The 23,549-nt window shown below is 43.0% G+C and overlaps 1 protein-coding gene and 1 pseudogene across 13 annotated transcripts in view; one reads left to right on the top strand and one right to left on the bottom strand.

Moving 5' to 3' along the window:
- LOC118397665 (receptor-type tyrosine-protein phosphatase U-like) overlaps positions 1-23,549 on the bottom strand; it is a 315,780-nt gene that overhangs the window by 240,278 nt on the left and 51,953 nt on the right. The window lies entirely within an intron of this gene.
- LOC127909592 (intelectin-like) lies at positions 19,273-20,260 on the top strand (annotated as a pseudogene).

The following is a 23,549-nucleotide window of genomic DNA, read 5'->3' as shown; positions in this document are numbered from 1 at the left end:
AAGGCTACTCTCATCAATATTATCCTCACAAATAATCCTGATAGGTATCAGTCTGGTGTTTTCTGTAATGACCTTAGTGATCACTGTTTTACAGCCTGTGTTCGTAATGGCTGCTCAGTGAAACGACCTGTCCTGATTTGTCATAGATGCTTGCGAAAAAAAATTAATGAGCAAGCCTTCCTTCATGACCTGGCCTCTGTAAAATGGCATAGAATCAGCTTGATCCCCTCTGTCGAAGACGCTTGGACCTTCTTTTTTGATATTTTCAGTGGTATTGTTAACAAACACGCCCCCATAAAGAGAATGAGAATTAAAAACAGGTTCAGCCTTTGGTTCGACGGTGATCTTGCAGAGTTACTCCACCTCAAGAATTGCATTTGGCGAAAGGCTCGGGACACGCATACTCAGGCTGACTGGCTATCGTTCAGGCAAATGAGAAATAAGTGCACTCAGGCTATCCGGAAGGCCAAAGTTAGTTACTTTAACGAGCAGTTCTCTCTCTGTGGGTCTAACCCCAAGAAGTTCTGGAAAACAGTTGAAGACCTGGAGAATAAACCCTCCTCCTCACAGCTGACCATGTTAATGTTGATGATGTGGTTGTTACTGACAAGAAGCACATGGATGAGCTCTTTAATCACCATTTCTTTAAGTCAGGATTCCTATTTGACTCAGCCATGCCCCCTTGCCATCCAACATGTCCTCATCTCCCACCCCTTCTAATGGGACTATCCCCGATGTTTCTTCCTCTTTTTCCCCTGCCCTGCTACAAAGTTTCTCCCTGCTGGCAGTCACTGAGTCTGAGGTGCTAAAGGAGCTCCTTAAACTTGACCCCCCAAAAAACATCTGGGTCAGATGGTTTAGACACTTTCTTCTTTAAGGTTGCTGCCCCTATCATCGTAAAGCCTATCTCCAACCTTTTTAACTTGTCTCTCCTTTCTGGGGAGGTTCCCATTGCTTGGAAGGCAGCCACAGTTCATCCTTTATTTAAAGGGGGATATCAAGCTTATCCTAACTGTTATAGGCCTGTTTCTATTTTGCCTTGTTTTTCAAAAGTGTTTGAAAAACTTGTCAATAATCAACTGACTGGCTTTGTTGATGTCTATAGTATTCTCTCGGGTATGCAATCTTGTTTCCACTCAGGTTATGGATGTGTCACTGCAACCTTAAAGGTCCTCAATGATGTCATCATTACCCTTGATTCTAAGCAATATTGTGCTGCTATTTTTATTAACTTAACTTTTGATACGGTAGACCATTCCATTCTTGTGGGCCGGCTAAGGAGTATTGGGGTCACTGAGGGGTCTTTGGTCTGGTTGGCTAACTACCTCTCTCAAAGTGTGCAGTGTATAAATTCAGAAAATATGCTGTCTCAGCCACTGCCTGTCACCAAGGGAGTACCCCAAGGCTCAATACTAGGCCCCACGCTCTTCTCAATTTACATCAAGAACATTGCTCAGGCAGTAGGAAGCTCTCTCACCCATTTATATACAGATGATACAGTCTTATACTCTGGTGGCCCCTTCCCGGATTTTGTGTTAAATGCTCTCCAACAATGCTTTCTTAGTGTCCAACAGCTTTCTCTACTCTTAACTTTGTTCTGAACACCTCCAAAACAAAAGGTAATGTGGTTTGGTAAGAAGAATGCCCCTCTTCCCACAGGTGTTATTACTACCTCTGGAGGGTTTAGAGCTTGAGGTAGTCACCTGATACAAGTACTTGGGAGTATGGCAAGACGGTGCACTGTCCTTCTCTCAGCACATATCAAAGCTGCAGGCTAAAGTTAAATCTAGACTCTATTGTAATTGCTCCTCTTTCACCGCAGCTGCCAAGCTAACCCTGAATCAGATGACCATCCTACCCATGCTATATTACGGAGACATAATTTATAGAATAGCAGGTAAGGGTGCTCTCGAACAGCTAAATGTTCTTTGCCATTTGGCCATCAGATTTTCCACCAATGCTCCTTATAGGACACATCACTGCACTCTATACTATTCTGTAAACTGGTCATCTCTGTATACCCAGCGCAAGACCCACTGGTTGATGCTTATTTCTGAAACCCTCTTAGGCCTCATTCCCCCCTATCTGAGATATCTACTGCAGCCCTCATCCTCCACATACAACACCCATTCTGCCTTATAGGACACATCACATACTGTTAAATGTCCCCAACGAACTTGTTAGGGAAGTCGAGAATTTAAGCAGCTTTTCGCAGCTTTTTGTTAAAAATCGCGCAACATTTCAGCGCCCTGCTATTCATGCCAGGAATATAGTATATGCATATGATTAGTATGTGTGGATAGAAAACACTCAGACGTTTCTAAAACTGGTTAAATCACGGCTGTGTCTATAACAGAACGTGCGTTTCATCGAAAAGGGCATGAAAATCTGATCACTGAAAATGGAAATAAATATCCATGCGCGACTTCAAGGAATTGTTCAAAGTGAACCGAATTCAATTAGGCCGAGGTTGCAGTTCCTACAGCTTCCACACGTTGTCTAGAGTCTTGTCATTTGATTCAGCTTTGATTCTTGGTCTATTCGAATCAAGGGAACCGATTCCCTCCGGTCTCCGACCGGATGTTTTGGTCGAGCTCTCTCCAAGACATTTTTTCGAGACGGACATCTATAGAATTGACATCGCCTCCTGATGAATTGTATCGCTTATTAGCGTGTACTAATACCTAAAGTTGCATTACAAAAGTATTTCGAAGTGTTTTGTGAAAGTTTATCGTCGACTTTTTTAATTTTAAAAAATGACGTTACGTTAGAAAAAGCTATTTTTTTTCCGTTGTTCACACAGTATTCTTAGATCGATATCTAGGCTATATATGGACCGATTTAATCGAAAAAAGACCCTAAATGATGTTTATGGGACATCTAGGAGTGCCAAGAAAGAAGCTCGTCAAAGGTAATGAATGTTTTATATTTTATTTCTGCGTTTTGGTTTTTGCCGGCTAACGCAAAATCTGTCGTGTTAGGTGACGTTGCAGTATTTTGAGGGTGCATGGTATCAGATAATAGCTTCTCATGCTTTCGCCGAAAAGCATTTTACAAATCTGACTTGGTGGATAGATTCACAACGAGTGTAGCTTTAATTCAGTACATTGTATGTCCATTTTAATGAAAGTTTGAGTTTTATCAACCTCTATAGGTGGCGCTCTTGAACATTTACGCTGATTGATGTTCCCACCACGGGACCACGTCCCTAACAAGATAACTTGTTAGGGACGTCATCACATTCTGTTAAATGTCCCCAACGCACACATCCCTGGGTCGCTCCTCTTTTCAGTTCGCTGCGACTAGCGACTGGAACGAGCTGCAACAAACACTCAAACTGGACAGTTTTATCTCAATCTCTTCATTCAAACACTCAGTCATGGACACTCGTACTGACAGTTGTGGCTGCTTTGTATGATATATTGTTGTCTCTACCTTCTTGACCTTTGTGCTTTTGACTTTGCCAAATAATGTTTGTACCATATTTTGTGCTGCTACCATGTTGTGTTGTCATGTTTTGCTGTTATGTTGCCGCCTTAGGTCTCTCTTTTTGTAGTGTTGTGTCTCTCTTGTTGTGATGTGTGTTTTGTCCTATATTTATATTGTATTTATTTTTTTAATCCCAGGCCCACGTCACCGCAGGAGGCCTTTTGCCTTGGTAGGCAGTCATTGTAAGTAAGAATTTGTTATGAACTGACTTGCCTAGTTAAATAAAGGTTACAAAAAAAAATAATAATAAAATACACCAATAACTTTCCAAAATTATTTTAAACAACGAACGTTCCAAACAAACAAAGCCGAGCTCTTCCAGTAAGTGATAATCTCCTGTTTCAAAGACTTTGGCTTCTATTGGTTACCATTCACAATTTTGGTGCCACGGGGATGAGGGGGTCTTTGCTCCGCGCCTGAAAAATAAACTAGGGGAAAGACTAAGCTATTGTGTATAGTGTCTGAATATCTATCTGCAGATGAAATAATGCAGCTGATTAAACATGTACGATATAGACCATCCCAAAAAAACACGCCGCTCTTACCAGATAGTTGGTAAAATAGCCGGTAAAAATATTGGTAAGACATTTTAAGGTGCACATAGGCCCATTTGTAGTTTAGTGTGTATACAAGTAGCTAATAAGGCATTTATTCATTTGTATTATTCAAACATTATAAGTAATGTGTTACTGGCCGATCCTTAATAACCTCATTGTTAGTCATAATGAAGACATTAGTATTTAATAAAGAGCAAGTTACACAAGAATCCCTCTTAGAAAACTGTCTCAAAGTAGAACTAATAAAGATGTGTTCCCTATAAGATGTGTTCCCTATAAGATGTGTTCCCTATAAGATGTGTTCCCTACAAGATGTGTTCCCTATAAGATGTGTTCCCTATAAGATGTGTTCCCTATAAGATGTGTTCCCTACAAGATGTGTTCCCTATAAGATGTGTTCCCTATAAGATGTGTTCCCTACAAGATGTGTTCCCTACAAGATGTGTTTGAAACAAAGTGTTACCTGCAAGTATATGTATTTGATTAGCCTATTTGAAGCAGTTTGCATTTAGTTAGCCTATTTTCTTACTTGCAGAAATATTTGTCCAGTTCAAATTATTTGCGTTTGAACCGACTGGACATTACTCTCTAAAAGGAACATCAATTAAAACCTAATGTATTTATAAAGCCCATTTCTTTTTACATCAGCAGATGTCACTCCAAAAACCCAGTCATAAGAAACAAAATCATTTAGTAATGTTCCTTTGTAAACACAGTTTGATTTGTGTTATATACCATAGTTATTTCATGAAATAACTCCAGCCACTTTAATAATGGAAATTGATGGAAATTAAAGTAAAAATATATCACCAGCCACTTTAAACAAGTGTATCTTTAAATATGTCATAATATACATGTTTACTTTAAACTACCCTACATTACTCATCTCATATGTATATACTGTACTCGATACCATCTACTGCATCTGGCCTATGCCGTTGTGTACCATCACTCATTCATATATCTTTATGTACATATCCTTTATCCCTTTACACTTGTGTGTATAAGGTAGTAGTTTTGGAATTGTTAGGTTAGATTACTCGTTGGTTATTACTGCATTGTCGGACCTAGAAGCACAAGCATTTCGCTACACTCGCATTAACATCTGCTAACCATGTGTATGTGACAAATGCAATTTGATTTGATTTGAACATTTGGCAACAATAATATTTATTGCAATTAGTGGCAAACAGTTCGCCAGAGTTTTTATTCCTGCAGACAATTCTCTCAAGATTCTATTTGAATCTGTAACAAACCTGTGGCAACAATATTTATTGCCACTAGTGGCAAACAGTTTACCAGAAGCTACTTCTGGTGAACACAAGATCAGAGACCAGTAACTGTTGATGACCAATCAGGCGGATTAGGAAAATCTGTTGGAAAATGGAAACCAAGCTATCTAAACGCAGCTAAATTAACGTCCTCTCTGTCACGCCTTGGTCTTAGTATTTTGTGTTTTTGTTAATTATTTGGTCAGGCCAGGGTGTGACATGGGTTTATTTTGTTGTATTTCGTATTGGGGTTTTGTAGTAATTGGGATTGCGGCTGAGTAGGGGTGTTGTATAGGCTTGGCTGCCTGAGGCGGTTCTCAATCAGAGTCAGGTGATTCTCGTTGTCTCTGATTGGGAACCGTATTTAGGTAGCCGGGGTTTCACTGTGTATTTCGTGGGTGATTGTTCCTTTCTCTGTGTAGTGTTCACCAGATAGGCTGTAATTAGTTTTCATGTTCCGTTTGTTGTTTTCTTATTTGTATCAGTTATTTCATGTATCGCGATTCATTCATTAAAGACATAAGTAACCACCACGCTGCATTTCGGTCCGACTCTCTTTCAACAAACGAAGAACGCCGTTACAGAATCACCCACCACACACGGACTGAGTGGCGTGGTAACAGGCAGCAGGAGCAGCGAAGGGAGGACGTAATGGACAGCAGAGGTATGGAGTATACTACGTGGGAAGAAATAGACAGGTGGGCGGTCGACCCAGAGAGAGTGCCGGCGCCCGCCTGAGATTCGCTGGAGCAGTGCGAAGAGGGCTATAGGAGAATGGAGTAGAAGAGAAAAACACGGTTGGCAAGGAAGCCCGAAAAGCAGCCCCAAAAATGTATTGGGGGGGGCTCAGAGGGAGAGTGGCTGAGTCAGGAGTCAGACCTGAGCCAACTCTCCCTGTTAATCGTGAGGAGCAGCGATCAAAGGACTTCTGGACTTGGGAGGAGATATTAGACGGAAAAGGACCCTGGGCTCAGCCTGGAGAATATCGCCGTCCCAAGGAAGAACTGGAGGCGGAAAAAGCGGAGAGGCGCTGGTATGAGGAGGCAGCACGGCGACGCGGATGGAAGCCTGAGAGTCAGCCCAAAAATATTACTGGGGGGGGGCCTTACAGGGAGTATGGATATGCCAGGTAGGAGACCTGCGCAAACTCCCTGTGCTTACCGGGGGGCTAGAGAGACCGGGCAGGCACCGTGTTATGCTATGGAACGCACTGTGTTTCCAGTGCGGGTGCATAGCCCGGTGCGGTTCATACCAGCCCTTCGTATTGGCCGGGCTAGAGTGGGCATCGAGCCAGGTAAGGTTGGGCAGGCTCGGTGCTCAAGAGCTCCAGTGCGCCTGCATGGTCCGGTCTATCCAGAGCCACCTCCACACACCAGTCCTCCGGTAGCAGCTCCCCGCACCAGGCTTCCTGTGCGTGTCCTCGATCCAGTATCACCAGTGCCAGCACCACGCATCAGGCCTACAGTGCGCCTCGCCTCTCCTGTGCTGTCGGAGTCTCCCGCCTGTTCAGCGCTATCAGAGCCTTCCTACTCTACAGCGCTGCTGGAGTCTCCTGTCTGTTCAGCGCTATCAGAGCCTTTCTCCTCTCCTGCGCTACCGGAGTCTCCCGCCTGTTCAGCGCTTCTAGAGGCTTCCTCCTCTACAGCGCTGCCGGAGCCTCCTGCCTGTATGAAGCAGCCAGAGCTGTCAGTCTGCATGAAGCAGCCAGAGCTGTCAGTCTGTATGAAGCAGCCAGAGCTGTCAGTCTGCATGAAGCAGCCAGAGCTGTCAGTCTGCAAGGAGCTGCCAGTCTGCAAGGAGCTGCCAGTCTGCAAGGAGCTGTCAGTCTGCAAGGAGCTGTCAGCCTGCATGGAGCAGCCAGATCTGTCAGTCTGCAAGGAGCTGTCAGTCTGCAAGGAGCTGCCAGTCTGCAAGGAGCTGCCAGTCTGCATGGAGCTGCCAGTCTGCATGGAGCTGCCAGTCTGCAAGGTGCCGCCAGTCTGCATGGAGCAGCCAGAGCTGTCAGTCTGCATAGAGCAGCTAGATCCGCCAGTCAGCCATGATCTTCTAGATCTGCCAGTCAACCAGATTCTTCCAGATCTGCCAGTCAACCAGTCTCTTCCAGATCTGCCAGTCAACCAGAATCTTCCAGATCTGCTAGTCAACCAGAATCTTCCAGATCCGCCAGCCAGCCAGGATCTACCGGAGCCTACTACCTGCCTGAGCTTCATCTCAGTACTGGGCTTCCTCTCAGTACTGGGCTTCCTCTCAGTACTGGGCTTCCCTTCAGTCCCGAGCTGCCCCTCAGTCCCGAGCTGCCCCTCAGTCCCGAGCTTCCCCTCAGTCCCGAGCTGCCCCTCAGTCCCGAGCTGCCCCTCAGTCCCGAGCTGCCCCTCAGTCCAGTGGGGTTCTGGGTGAGGACTATTAGGCCATGGTCGGCGGCGAGGGTGGATTATCCCAGGACGCGAAGGGGAGGAACTATGACATTAATGGAGTGGGGTCCACGTCCCGAGCCAGAACCGCCACCATGGACAGATGCCCACCCGGACCCTCCCTATGGTTTTGAGATGCGTCCGGGAGTCCGCACATTAGGGGGGGGGGGGTGGTTCTGTCACACGTTGGTCTTAGTATTTTGTGTTTTCGTTAATTATTTGGTCAGGCCAGGGTGTGACATGGGTTTATTTTGTTGTATTTCGTATTGGGGTTTTGTAGTTATTGGGATTACGGCTGAGTAGGGGTGTTGTATAGGCTTGGCTGCCTGAGGCGGTTCTCAATCAGAGTCAGGTGATTCTCGTTGTCTCTGATTGGGAACCGTATTTAGGTAGCCGGGGTTTCACTGTGTATTTCATGGGTGATTGTTCCTTTCTCTGTGTACTGTTCACCAGATAGGCTGTAATTTGTTTTCACGTTCCGTTTGTTGTTTTCTTATTTGTATCAGTTATTTCATGTATCGCGATTCATTCATTAAAGACATGAGTAAACACCACGCTGCATTTCGGTCCAACTCTCTTTCAACAAACGAAGAACGCCGTTACACTCTCACTGTCAACTGCGTTTATTTTCAGCAAACTTAACATGTGTAAATATTTGTATGACCATAACAAGATTCAACAACTGAGACATAAACTTAACAAGTTCAACAGACATGTGACTAACAGAAATGGAATAATGGAATAATGTGTCCCTGAACAAAGGAGGGGTGCAGTGCATCTCCTCCTCATAGACTGCACCAGATTTGCCTGTTCTTGCTGTGAGATGTTACCCCACTCTTCCACCAAGACACCTGCAAGTTCCCGGTCATTTATGGGGGGGATGGCCCTAGCCCTCACTCTCCCATCCAACAAGTCCCAGACGTGCTCAATGGGATTGAGATGCGGGCTCTTTGCTGGCCATGGCAGAACACTGACATTCCTGTCTTGCAGGAAATCACGCACAGAACGAGCAATATGGCTGGTGGCATTGTCATGCTGGAGGGTCATGTCAAGATGAGCCTGCAGGAAGGGTACCACATGAGGGAGGAGGATATCTTCCCTGTAACACACAGCGTTGAGATTGCCTGCAATGACAACAAGCTCAGTCCGATGATGCTGTGACACACCACCCTAGACTATGACGGACGCTCCACCTCCAAATCGATCCCGCTCCAGAGTACAGGCCTTGGTGTAACGCTCATTCCTTTCAGCTGTCCGTCCTGTCTCCCTGTAGTGCTGTCTTAGGCGTCTCACAGTACGGACATTGCAATTTATTGCCCTGGCCACATCTGCAGTCCTCATGCCTCAATGCAGCATGCCTAAAGGCACTTTACACAGATGAGCAGGGACCCTGGGCATCTTTCTATTGGTGTTTTTCAGAGTCAGTAGAAAGGCCTCTTTAGTGTCATGTTTTCACAACTGTGACCTTAATTGCTAGTGTTGTTAGTGTCTTAACGACCGTTCCACAGGTGCATATTCATTGATTATTTATGGTTCATTGAACAAGCATGGGAAACGGTGTTTAAACCCTTTACAATGAAGATCTGTGAAGTTATTTCAATTTTTATGAATTATCTGTGAAAGACAGGGTCCTGAAAAAGACAGGGTCCTGAAACAGTTTATTTTTTTGCTGAGTTTAGCTAGTTTGCTACCTACCAAAGTTGTCTGGTGAGTGTCTAACTTATTAAACTTCCTAATAAACTTTTACATTTATTAGCTAAATGATTCCTAGTTAACGATGTCATGTTTTATGGGATAGAGTCAAATAAATTTTGTTAATACCAGTTTCAATTTGTCAGTACCACTGACTGGCTAGTGTTTAGCTAGCTTACAATAGCTATCATATTTTTAAACAATTAATATGCTAGCTAGCTAACTAATGATTTGCCTAAACACGTATTTTTAGGTGAATGTGTTGATGACTTTTCATACCAATATGCATATCAAAATGCTAGTCTCACAGTTCAGTAGCATGTTAGCTAGTACAACAGCTAAGGTTGCAACAATAGGAATTCATTTGACATCAAAGCAAAACTTTACTTTTGCAGATGGATACCCTTCCCCTACCAGTGGTGTTGGAAGAGGTTGTATTGCGAGGAGGATGCATCAGCACTAGAGGTCGACCGATTAATCGTAATGGCCGATTAATTGGGGCCGATTTCACATTTTCATAACAATCGGAAATCGGGATTTCTGGACACCGATTTGGCCGTTTTTTGTTGTTGTTTTTTAACACCTTTATTTAATCTTTATTTAACTAGGCAAGTCAGTTAAGAACACATTCTTATTTTCAATGGCGGCCTAGGGACGGTGGATTAACTGCCTCGTTCAGGGGCAGAATGACAGATTTTTACCTTGTCAGCTCGAGGGATTCAATCTTGCAACCTTACAGTTAACTAGTCCAACGCTCTAACCACCTACCTCTCATTGCACTCCACGAGGAGACTGCCTGTTAAGCGAATGCAGTAAGCCAATGTAAGTTGCTAGCTAGCATTAAACATATCTTATAAAAAACAATCAATCAATCATAATCACTAGTTAACTACACATGGTTGATGATATTACTAGTTTATCTAGCGTGTCCTGCGTTGCATATAATCGATGCGGTGCATATCGTTGTTACAATGTGTACCTAACCATAAACATCAATGCCTTTCTTAAAATCAATACACAGAAGTATATATTTTTAAACCTGTATATTTAGCTAAAAGAAATCCAGGTTAGCAGGCAATATTAACCAGGTGAAATTGTGTCACTTCTCTTGCGTTCATTGCACGCAGAGTCAGTGTATATGCAACAGTTTGGGCCGCTGCGTGGTATGGAAAGGGAGAGATAAAGCTTTTTTCACCCCACCCCCAATTTATCACCTCTAAAATGAAAATGAAACACTACAAAGAGTTTATATAATGTGTCATTACATACCTATTTGAAGGTTTGTGTCAAATTTGAATCGGGTTTTTCAGGCAGGTCTAAAGTTATCTTCAGAAGAAGACAGCGGCTGTCGCGGCTTTTGAGAGTCATGTTGGCTTGCAGAGATGACACACAAAAAATGAACGCATTCAGTTGTACAATTGACTAGGTATCCCCCCTTACCCTGTCCCTTTCTTATTTTGAATCTGCGAGAGAGGCTGGTGGAGAGAAGCTTAGTTGCATTATGCGTGCTGTACGTTATGTCATCACACATCACAATTTAAAATACAGCATCGGAGGTGTCTGTTTTGTCAAATTTTCTCCAATACTATTGGGCCATTACCATGTCAATCAACGCTTGAATAGAAGTGTAGTTCACAACCCAGATGTTGATGCCAACACAGTCGCTACAGTCCCATTAGTTTTCATTGCAGCCTCGTTTGAATGTCGCGGTTGCGTAAATTTGTACAGAATGGGATGAGTCAACAGTAACCTTTGAGCAAAGCATTGTTCTATCTGTAGTTAGAGCTCACCTTAAATGTGATGTAGCTAAGTTAGTATAGCTAGCTATCTTTAAAAAAAAATTCTGTCAAGGTCAATGGACAGCTTTGTAAAGGATACGCTCAATGAGTGGAACCTAGCCTCATATTCCAAAGTTTGAGGGTAAGTAAAACTGAGAAATTCCTTTTTGAGAGTGAGTGGACAGAGAAGTGGGGAAAAACAAAACAGTTTTTTATTGACCCAGTGTAAATCAGAAACTACATGTACGTCTCCCACATTGTCATTGATAACCAATAGTACCTTAACGGAAACTTGAAAGACCTAACTTCATCAGAGCCTCTTAGAACCATGAAGCCACTTTGGAAAAATCTTCTGTCCTTGAGCGAGGCAGTTAACAACAACTGCTCCACAGGCGTGGAAGATGTGGATTTAGGCAGAGTCCCCCACACCGTTCTGATTGTAGTGGAGGAGAAACACCAGGAAACGCTCTTGCTTTTGGACGACTCGACTATAGCCTGAAGTTAAAGAAGAACATAAAATACTTACACGCAGTGTGTAAACGCCACCCTTTTCATACACAAGGGGAGGTCCCCGGGATACACGTGAATACATGGGACTGTGGAAACCCCAAGCGACACACCAAGTTTGAGCAGTAGCCGGGTGTTGCCAGGTACAGTGCCTTGCGAAAGTATTCGGCCCCCTTGAACTTTGCGACCTTTTGCCACATTTCAGGCTTCAAACATAAAGATATAAAACTGTATTTTTTTGTGAGGAATCAACAACAAGTGGGACACAATCATGAAGTGGAAGGACATTTATTGGATATTTCAAACTTTTTTAACAAATCAAAAACTGAAAAATTGGGCGTGCAAAATTATTCAGCCCCTTTACTTTCAGTGCAGCAAACTCTCTCCAGAAGTTCAGTGAGGATCTCTGAATGATCCAATGTTGACCTAAATGACTAATGATGATAAATACAATCCACCTGTGTGTAATCAAGTCTCCGTAAAAATGCACCTGCACTGTGATAGTCTCAGAGGTCCGTTAAAAGCACAGAGAGCATCATGAAGAACAAGGAACACACCAGGCAGGTCCGAGATACTGTTGTGAAGAAGTTTAATGCCGGATTTGGATACAAAAAGATTTCCCAAGCTTTAAACATCCCAAGGAGCACTGTGCAAGCGATAATATTGAAATGGAAGGAGTATCAGACCACTGCAAATCTACCAAGACCTGGCCGTCCCTCTAAACTTTGAGCTCATACAAGGAGAAGACTGATCAGAGATGCAGCCAAGAGGCCCATGATCACTCTGGATGAACTGCAGAGATCTACAGCTGAGGTGGGAGACTCTGTCCATAGGACAACAATCAGTCGTATATTGCACAAATCTGGCCTTTATGGAAGAGTGGCAAGTAGAAAGCCATTTCTTAAAGATATCCATAAAACGTGTCGTTTAAAGTTTGCCACAAGCCACCTGGGAGACACACCAAACATGTGGAAGAAGGTGCTCTGGTCAGATGGAACCAAAATTGAACTTTTTGGCAACAATGCAAAACGTTATGTTTGGCGTAAAAGCAACACAGCTCATCACCCTGAACACACCATCCCCACTGTCAAACATGGTGGTGGCAGCATCATGGTTTGGGCCTGCTTTTCTTCAGCAGGGACAGGGAAGATGGTTAACATTGATGGGAAGATGGATGGAGCCAAATACAGGACCATTCTGGAAGAAAACCTGATGGAGTCTGCAAAGACCTGAGACTGGGACGGAGATTTGTCTTCCAACACGACAATGATCCAAAACATAAAGCAAAATCTACAATGGAATGGTTAAAAAATAAACATATCCAGGTGTTAGAATGGCCAAGTCAAAGTCCAGACCTGAATCCCAATCGAGAATCCGTGGAAAGAACTGAAAACTGCTGTTCACAAATGCTCTCCATCCAACCTCACTGAGCTCGAGCTGTTTTGCAAGGAGGAATGGGAAAAATTCAGTCTGTCGATGTGCAAAACTGATAGAGACATACCCCAAGGGACTTACAGCTGTAATCACAGCAAAGGTGGCGCTACAAAGTATTAACTTAAGGGGGCTGAATAATTTTGCACGCCCAATTTTTCAGTTTTTGATTTGTTAAAAAAGTTTGAAATATCCAATAAATGTCGTTCCACCTCATGATTGTGTCCCACTTGTTGATTCTTCACAAAAGAATACAGTTTTATATCTTTATGTTTGAAGCCTGAAATGTGGCAAAAGGTCGCAAAGTTCAAGGGGGCCGAATACTTTCGCAAGGCACTGTACACGTTGAAAGATTTGTTGTGAATTTTGAAAACTGATTGGTATAAGGAATGTATAATTCATTGAGGGCAGCCCAGGTGACCCAAGTGGCTAAAGAACAACATCTGGCCAGAAATCCATGTTGCGGAGTACCTGAAGGACACCGCAATCCAGAGGGCTCAGTGGACCAGACAGAATGGGGACAAGACAGTCGAGATAGTACGAGAGTATCTGCCTCTGCTGGATACTCTAGGCATGGTGGGTATTTTTTTTAAACAAAAACATTAAGACTTGAATTTGATTCTGTTTGCTGTGATTAACTAGCCTGGCTGACGGAACCCATGTGACTCACACCGCAGGGAGAGCTGTGAACACACTGGTCTGGAAATGAGTCTGTTTGTTAAATGCAATATTCGCTCATCAATTGTGCAACGGGGTTTGATTGGTTCTCTCAAATGATTTCTTTCTCCTCGGGGTTGAGACCTCATTGTTTGGATTAGAAAATCCAACCATTGTAATAGAAAGGGGCGGCGCTCAGGGGCTCAGTGTGGCTGTGCGTGTGGGTGTTTGAGTGTGAAAGACAGAGAGCCAACTAGTAAAAGCACGGCCCCCTTCATTATCAATGCACTATGCCAACAATATTAAAGAGCCATTCCAGACTGAGGTCAGGAGGACTTCGAGAGTTAGGTGTTAGCCAGACTAATGATTAAAAAGTAATTGTTTGTCCACTTTATTACAGATTGCTCAGAACTTCTCCAATTTAAACCTGGACTGCCTGGGGAAACTCACTGAGAACTGGATCGCTGTCTCCAAGGACAAAAAAAAAAACTTTGCCAGCCGAGAGTAGCAGGCCCAAGATCTTTCTCTTCAAAGTGCAGGTATAGTTTGAAATGACCCTGTTGATGGTGCCTTAGATGCACATGAATTTTTAGCCTGAAACAATCAAGTTATTCACTAAACATTCTCTTAAGATACACAAGGTGACATCGGTTTAATAAGACTGCCAGTGGACCTCCCAACACCAGTCTACAAGATTGTCAGGAAGACATTCCGACACAGCTTCGAAGAGACCAGAAAATCCTTCAATGACTTGCCTGCACGTTTAAATGGTGGATAGGCATAGGGAGATTGATGGGGAAATTAGATGATAGCATTTGTAAACCTTGAATGAAAGGAACAGCGTTCCAAATGCTGTAATGCATAACTCCCCAAATAAATGGAACACACAACAGTAATTCAAAAGGGCTACATAGCGGACATAACAAACACAACGGTTTATTATGGATTCTCATGACCATTAAGTTGGCATATGCTACACAGTGCATGTGAATTGACACGCTCTAGTCTTGTGTGCACATTTTGACGCCGTTGACGCAGTTTCTCCGCCCGATTTGGGCTTTACACGCACGTATGTTTTCCTCAGATTGCATTCTGAGTGTGAACATCAAGTTCAGCTGAGGCTTTAGTCTGATGTTTGGACTGTTTGGTTGATGAAATAATATAAATACATTTTAATCATCAATCCTATTATGAAATCTTGTTTTATGAAATGACACATACTTAAACCATAGGGCTTTGTTTAAATGTGCTATTTCAAAAACGCTCTGATGTTCTGAAATACAGGCAATACAAATTCATTATTTGACATTCGATATTGTATCTTGATTGTTTGTAGGAAAATGAGAGGGTGGGATGGTAGAGAAGGCAAACATATATAAGCAAAATTAAAATTAGAATTACACTGAAAATAAACCAACGATTACATAAATTACCCAGGTGCTGGGTCAATCCCCCAACCCAATGTTCTGGGTTTGTCACAATGCAACACACTGGGTTGTTTTAACCCAGCAATAATATGGTCTAATTTACCTAGCAGCTGGGTCAAGCGCTCAACGCAAGGCACTACTTTAGAAGGACAACCCAACCCTACTGGGTTGAATTAACCCAATACTGTGTTTGTCAAATATTGAACCAGCGTTGTGTTGTCAAAATGACCCAAATTGGGTTATTTTTAATGCAGCATGTTTTAGAGTGTAACAATAATTCATTTTGAAAAAACATTATGAATTGCCATATTAGGCATAAGTCTATTACTTCCTTTTTTAAGTTGCCAAAATAAAATGTTTTCAGTATCCTAATTTCGTATGTTTCTGATTGTTTCAATTCATGCATTCAACAAGCGTTGTACTTCCACAGGGCCGTAATTTCCAAAGTTCACTCACAAAGGCAATACTTATGAACTGGGTTTGATTTAGTTTTTGTTTGAATTATTTACATTTTGTTCATTTTCTTTTAAACTCCCATTGGTTGAAATCTATTGCTCAGTTAACACTTGGCTCATGTAAATAATTTTATAGTTGTCCCTTTAAACATCCTACGGTCAACATGCCATAGTGTTCACATTTCTCTCAAGTAAATGTTGTAGCTACATAAAAAAGATTAAATAAACCATTTATTTGGGAAATATCCCGTCTTCGCTCTTTTCTTCATTACCATGCTGATGATTTCAAGTTGTATAGGATGTATTTTTTTATCTGTTAAGACATTGAACACGTTGTTTAGTATATTTACTACATTGGTATGTTTTGTTTCTTTTCTCAGAGAAATTCATTTAAAGTTGTGATTTTGTTTATGTTGATACAACATTTCAATGTTAACACACAATAACCAAAAACCTTATCTAATTTGCATATTCATACTGAGTTTGAGGCACATTTGCGGCAAACAGTAGAATGTTCGCCACAAGTTTTCCAGAATATGTATATGTACTGCAACATTTGGCCACAAAACGAATTTGCATGTGAAAATGTGAGCTTGCCGCAAATTTGAGACAAATTGCCCAAAGGTTTGCCACAACTGTTTGCGTAGAAGCCTATTATTTCTGTAAGGGTTGTGATTGAAAGATATACACTATGGACGTTCAGTTGCTAATTTTCACACGAATATGATATACAGTGCATTTGGAAAATATTCAGACCCCTTAACTTTTCCCAGATATTGTTACGTTACAGCCTTATTCTAAAATTGATTAAATCATTTTTTTCCCCTCATCAATCTACACACAACACCCCACAATGTCAAATAAGTTTTTTTGAAGAATAAAAAACAAAGAAAAGAACAAACTGAAATATCACATTTACATAAGTATTCAGAATATTTACTCAGTACTTTGTTGATGCACCTTTGGCAGCGATTACAGACTCGAGACTTCTTGGGTATGACACTACAAGCTTGGCACACCTGTATTTGGGGAGTTTCTCCCATTCATCTCTGCAGATCACACTCTGTCAGGTTGGATGGGGAGCATCGCTGTACAGATATTTTCAGGTCTCTCCAGAGATGTTAGATCGGGTTCATGTCCAGGCTCTGGCTGGGCAACTCAAGGACATTCAGAGATCTGTCCTGACGCCAATCTTGTGTTGTCTTGGCTGTGTGCTTAGGGTCATTGTGCTGTTGGACGGAGAACCTTTATCCCAGTCTGAGATCCCGAGGGCTCTGGAGCAGGTTTTCATTAAGGATCTCTGTGTACTTTGTTCCCTTCATCTTTCCCTCGATCCTTACTAGACTCCCAGTCCCTGCCGCTGAAAAACAGCATGATGCTACCTCCACACTTCACCGTAGGGATGGTATTGGCCAGGTGATGAGAGCGGGGCCTGGTTTCCGCCAGACATGATGCTAGGCATTCAGGCCAAAGAGTTCAATATTGGTTTCATCAGACCAGAGAATCGTGTTTCTCATGGTCTGAGAGACCTTTAGGTGCCTTTGGGCAAACTCCAAGCGGGATGCCATGTGCCTTTTACTGAGGAGTGGCTTCCGTCTGGCCACTCTACCATATTGACTGATTGGTGGAGTGCTGCAGAGATGATCGTCCTTCTAGAAGGTTCTCCCATCTCCACAGAGGAACTCTGGAGTGTTGTCAGAGTGACCATCGGGTTCTTGGTCACCTACCTGACCAAGGCCCTTCTCCCCCGATTGCTCAGTTTGGCAGGGCGGCCAGCTCTAAGAAGTGTCTTGGTGCTTCCAAACTTCTTCCATTTAAGAATGATGGAGGCCACTGTGTTCTTGGGGACCGTCAATGCTGCAGACATTTTTGTACTCTATCCCAGATCTGTGCCTCGACACAACCCTGTCTTGGAGGTCTATGGACATCTCTTTCAACCTCACTGCTTGGTTTTTGCTCTGACAAATGTGTGTGCCTTTCCAAATCATGTCCAATCAATTTAATTTACCACAGGCGGACTTCAATTAAGTTGTAGAAACATCTTAAGGATGATCTATAGAAACAGGATGCACCTGAGCTCCAATTTCGAGTCTCATAGCAAAGGGTCTGAATACTTATGTAAATAGGATATGTTTTTTATTCTCAATACATTTGCAAACATTTCTAAAACCCTGTTTTTGCTTTGTCATTACGGGGTATTGTGTGCAGATTTATGAGGAAGAAAATGCATGAACAGCGATGCTCCCCATCAAACCTGACAGCTTGATCTGCAGAGAAGAATGGGAGAAACTCCCCAAAGGTGGGATGTGTGCCAAGCTTGTAGAGTCAAACCCAAGAAGACTCGAGGTTGTAATCGCTGCCAAAGGTGCTTCAACAAAGTACTGAGTAAATATCCAGAATATTTATGTAAATATTTGACATTGACATTATAGGGTATTGTGTGTAGATTGATCAGGGATTTTTTTTTATTTATCCATTTTAAAAGAAGGCTGTAATGTAACAAAATGTGAATAAAGTGAAGGGGTCTGAATCCTTTCCGAATGCACTGTAATGTGAATCAATGTCTTATTTCATGATACTACACAAATCCTTTGTTTCACACAAACATTACATGCTTTTGCTCATGGGTGTGGGGAGGTGTGACCCATTCTGTCCAATGAGGTCATTTCTGGACAATATTTTTGCAAGTAAAAACATGGTTACACTTTAGAAAAGGGAGCACATTTTTAAGGCATTGTGTCCTTATTATTCCCACATTGAGACAGCTTACTAAGAGTATGTTTGTTGTGTAACTTGCCCCTTTTTAAATCCTAATATGTCTCTATTATGACTAATAATGAGCTTATTTAGGATTGGCCAGTAACACATGATTGAAAAAGAAAAATACTTAAAGCTGCAATATATACATTTTTCGGCGGCCGCCGGGCCAAATTCACATAGATATATGAGTTATAGATCTGTAATTCGCATTGAAAGCAAGTATAAGAAGCGTAGATCTGTTTTATGTGTGGTATTTATATTTTTCCCCATTCTAAACTTTTGTTTTTGGTTATGGTTTAGACGGTAAAATGATTCTCTACACAATGACTGCTTGTTTTCTCACATAAACTGAAATTAGGCGAACTATTCGAATTTTTGAAACCAGCAGCTGAGCCATTTCTGCATATTGCACCTTTAATAAAAGGCCTAATCTATTGCTAATAAGATATAATAAAGACCTTATTAGCTACTTGTATATACACTTATAAAATACTAATTAGTGGCTAATATATGCACCTTAAAAGAAATTGTCACAAAAATATTGTTGGTTGATATATCCATGTAGGAAGATTAAACTTCTGCTGCCTACAAGTTGGTTTAATGTGGACTGTCGTAAATGATCACATCACAGTGTTTTATTAATCTCTGCACACAAGGTATGCAAAGATCTGTTCGACTATGAGTGCAAATGACTACATTTGTCAGGCATGTCATTGTTAAAAACACATGTGCTTTATCAAACATTGAATTTGGAGCATTGCCAAGGACTTAACATATAAGTACCTCAAGCAAGCAAAAGGTTCAACAGATCCTCACTGAAACCTCACTACAACAGACATGATGTACCAGGCTTTTCTGCTGCCGATCCCTCTACTGATGCTACTTCAGACATGCACCACCACTTCAGCACTTGATTCTGTAAAGAAGGTTGGGCAGGCAAGTGCTCCAAAAGTTGTCACAGTTAATGAGTTGAGAAATAGGGCTCAGTTCAATGCCAGAAACTGCAAGGAAGTTAAGGATAAATATGGTCAAACTGAGAACGGCCTGTACTACCTGACCACAGCTACTGGGGTGGTCTACCAGACCTTCTGCGACATGACCACAGCGGGCGGGGGCTGGACTCTGGTGGCAAGCGTGCATGAAGACAACATCTATGGGAAGTGCACGGTGGGCGATCGTTGGACCAGCCAGCAGGGCAACAACTCCAACTGGCCACAAGGAGAAGGCAACTGGGCAAACAGGAAGACTTTCGGAACAGTGGAGGCAGCCACTGACGACGACTTCAAGAATCCTGGCTACTACGACATCGAAGCAGAAGACATGTCGGTGTGGCATGTTCCCAACAACACTCCGGTCAACCACTGGAACCTGGCCGCCATCATGCGCTACCACACTGACAGGCACTTCCTCCATCTGTACGGGGGAGACCTGTACTACCTCTTCCACAGCTACCCGGTCGAGTACAACGTTGGTGCACACCTGCCCGACAATGGACCCTCCATTCCCATAGTGTATAACCTTGGGGACAAAGAGTCTACCAAAAATGTATACGGCCCTTTACTCTGGAGGGGAGATTGAAGGAGGCTTCATCAGTTTCAGAGCCATAAACCATGAACGGGCGGACACAGCCATCTGCTCTGGGGTCAAACTCAAAGGTGGTAATGTTGAACATTACTGTATAGGTGGATGTGGGTTTTTCCCTGAGGGTAACCCTCTTCAATGTGGGGATTTCACTGGCTTTGCGTGGAATAGCTATGGGACCCATATAGGCTTTAGTGCATCAAAACAGATGCTTGAGTCAGCTGTCTTACTCTTTTACCGCTAATGCACCATGCACTTACTTTTTTGAGTTGTTTTATTGATTGAACGATTTTTGGGTACAGATTAAAACAATACATTTAAAAGTCATTTTGGTGATACCTTTTATTTGTTTTTCTCTATTAATTCCATTACTGTAAAGAAACAGTATAAAGCATCAACCATTCCATGCGTCATAAAAAGATGTGCGTCTTATACACTCATTAAATGCTTATAGTTGATATTGTGACATATATTATTATGTCACGTGAGGGTCATAACTGAAATACTGTAAGGTTACTGTAATCTACTTTGTGACATCTGTTGTGTTGGGGTGATGGGGGTTGGAATGTCTGTGTATGGATTGTGTGTGTTTGAACTTTCTTTCTGCAATAAAGTAGTCTATAGATTTGAGAGCATGAAATGAGCCAACTGTACTTTTTCATCAGTATCTTTCTTTGGTGGGTGGGTAAAGGTGAACTTACTCCTCCATATGGGTCTATCTTTGCCTACAACAACCAACACAACCCCTGGGACCTTGGCAGAAATTTGTCTATGAGATAGAATACCTCCTCACCATCTCTCTAAGAAGGAGAAGGAGAGAGAGAAGGAGAAAGAGAGAGAGAGATCAGGCGAAAGAGAGAAGGCGAGAGAGAGAGGGAGACAGAGGAGAAAGGACATAGAGAGGACATCGCGAGGACATGTTCTGAGTGCTGTAATGATACCCCAGTGTTTTCACACGACTAGCTATGTGATGTTTTGAAATGTAGATATACAGTACATGCTGCTGGCTGTCAGATTAAAACATGTTTGTCTCTTGAAGAAAGACACTTGACATGATCGTATCCAACTAATGGCGCTCCTCTGGGACACACACACACACACACACAGCCAAGAGGCGGCAGGCGACATAATGATGAAGAGAAGAAAAGCCGCCAGCCTAGCCGAGTCTCAGAATGTCCATGGCCGTACAGCATCATTATTTCTGGGTCTGTTTCCCTGGTTGAAGCTTTCCGGGAGGTTGAGAGCCAGAGATGTTCCCACCACCCTCAGAGGAAAAGACACATAACTAGGGTGTTCTGGCTAACACACTCACCTTGTGTTAGGATCACAGTCACATACAACTGTACACAAACACACATACACATATGCACACGCGTATAGGCAAATGGCTGAAAGGCTGAGCATAGACAGACGGTCTTAAGTATGGTGGTGACAGAGCAGTGTGTGTCTGTCTGTCTGTCTGTCTGTCTGTCTGTCTGTCCTTCTGTCTGTGTGTGTGTGTGTGTGTGTGTGTGTGTGTGTGTGTGTGTGTGTGTGTGTGTGTGTGTGTGTGTGTGTGTGTGTGTGTGTGTGTGTGTGTGTGTGTGTGTGTGTGTGTGTGTGTGTGTGTGTGTGTGTGTGTGTGTGTGTGTGTGTGCGTGCGTGTGTGTATCGAAGCGCCGATGAGCAACACAGGGGTAGCCTGCAGGCTAGCACATTACTTACGGAGGGAACCCTGACACACACACACCTCAATCTCTCAAGATGAGTAACAGTGGGGTCCAAAATGATCAATACCCTGATCGATACCCTAAAGATGAGCAAAACATTGGGAAGTTATATTATTTTACACTAACTGCTCATCTTTATCAAGGGTGTCAATAATGTTGGACTTCAAACCCTTTGAAAACATGTGGTTTGAATTGAAGAGAGCAGTCATTAACCGCAGACAAAGGATATCAAGGATCTGGAAAGATTCTGTATGGAGGAATGGTCTAAGATCCCTCCCAATGTGTTCTCCAACTCATAAAACATTTGAGAAAAAGGCTCAGTGCAGTTATCATGGCAAGGTGTGGTATTGAAAACAGCGTCAATCTGAGACTTTTTTTTTTGTACTTGTTAAATAAAATCTCTTTCTTTGAGCAATTGTCTTAGTATAAAATAATATAATTTGCCAAGTTTTTTAAGCATTCAATACAGAGAAGTATTTAAATTATTTATTTTATACAGTCATTTTTGCTCATCTTGGTCAAGTGTCAATCATTTCTGACCCCAATGTATGTCATGGTCATGGATACAAAGTCTACATGTAACAGGGTTGGTTATGTTTCCACTTGCCTCTAAAGAAAGGTGTATTTAATGTTCAAGCATTCTTCTTGGTTGGTTCAATTCAGATGACACTTCCGATGATGTTGTGATTGGCCCCGCTTGCAGATAGGGGGAGATCACAAACGTCAGGTCTCATCCAAATGAAAATGTGATGCAAGTGGTAGGTCACGTTCTGAATACTGTTTTCTATGTTATATTTCACAATGTGTACGTACAAGTTTGCTGTACATTGCTGATTTATACATGTGTGGGTATTTGGTACCTGTTAGGGATTGAGGGGCTTTCTGGGATGTGCTTTGGTATATGATTGCTGTATTTAAGTGTGTTAGCTAGCATGCTGGTCACATAAGCCCACTGCTAACACAGTTGTTTTCATGCTACAGATTATACCATCGACAGCCATCAACATCATCAAGCCCTGCACAAGTAACGTGCTGTTTCCTATGTAACAACAGCAGATAATAAATAATGCTCAACTGGGACCACTGGCTGGGGTGATTTATTTGGACAAAACACAACGCAAGGAGAGTACGATCAACATCTGTTACATACATAGGACACTGAGTTATGTGCACCTTTGCCCAATCTGAAGCTAACTGATCGTGAGGTCTATGGAGAGGGAGGAAAAACACATGAGACAGTGAGGGAGTGTCAAAGCCTGAGGACTAATTAGATAGTCGCTAAACGCTCCATCTGGCCCCTACTCTCAGGGTTCAGAAGGTAGTAGAAGAAGGGAGGGGGGATAAGAAGGTAGATGTATTCTACCTGGCTGGCAGGAAAAGTGTTCCTATAGTCTCTGTCCTCAACCTATAGGTGAACGGGTCCTATAGTGTGGGTGTTAGGGGAGAGACATTATGACCCTGGTACATCAGGTTTCCACCTGTCAGTACTGCAGAGGAGAAAGCAGGCAGGGTCATGATCCCCTTCTCTCTGTCTCTCCCCATCCATTCTTCCTCTCCCACCTCATCCTCCTTCCCCCTTCCCTCCTCTCTCCCTCCCGCCCCCTTCCCTCCTCTCCTCTCCCGCCCCCTTCCCTACTCTCCTCTCCCGCTCGCCCCCTTCCCTCCTCTCCTCTCCCGCCCCCTTCCCTACTGTCCTCTCCCGCTCGCCCCCTTCCCTACTCTCCCGCCTGCCCCCTTCCCCCTCTCCTCTCCCCAGCCGCCCCCTTCCCTCCTCTCCCACCCACCTGCCCCCTACCCTCCTCTCCTCTCCCGTCCCCTTCCCTA

Source organism: Oncorhynchus keta, chromosome 19, assembly GCF_023373465.1.
Source record: "Oncorhynchus keta strain PuntledgeMale-10-30-2019 chromosome 19, Oket_V2, whole genome shotgun sequence".
NCBI classification, from domain to species: Eukaryota; Metazoa; Chordata; class Actinopteri; order Salmoniformes; family Salmonidae; genus Oncorhynchus; species Oncorhynchus keta.
The sequence above is the reverse complement of the archived record's forward strand: the minus strand, read 5'-3'. Positions and strand labels throughout refer to the sequence as shown.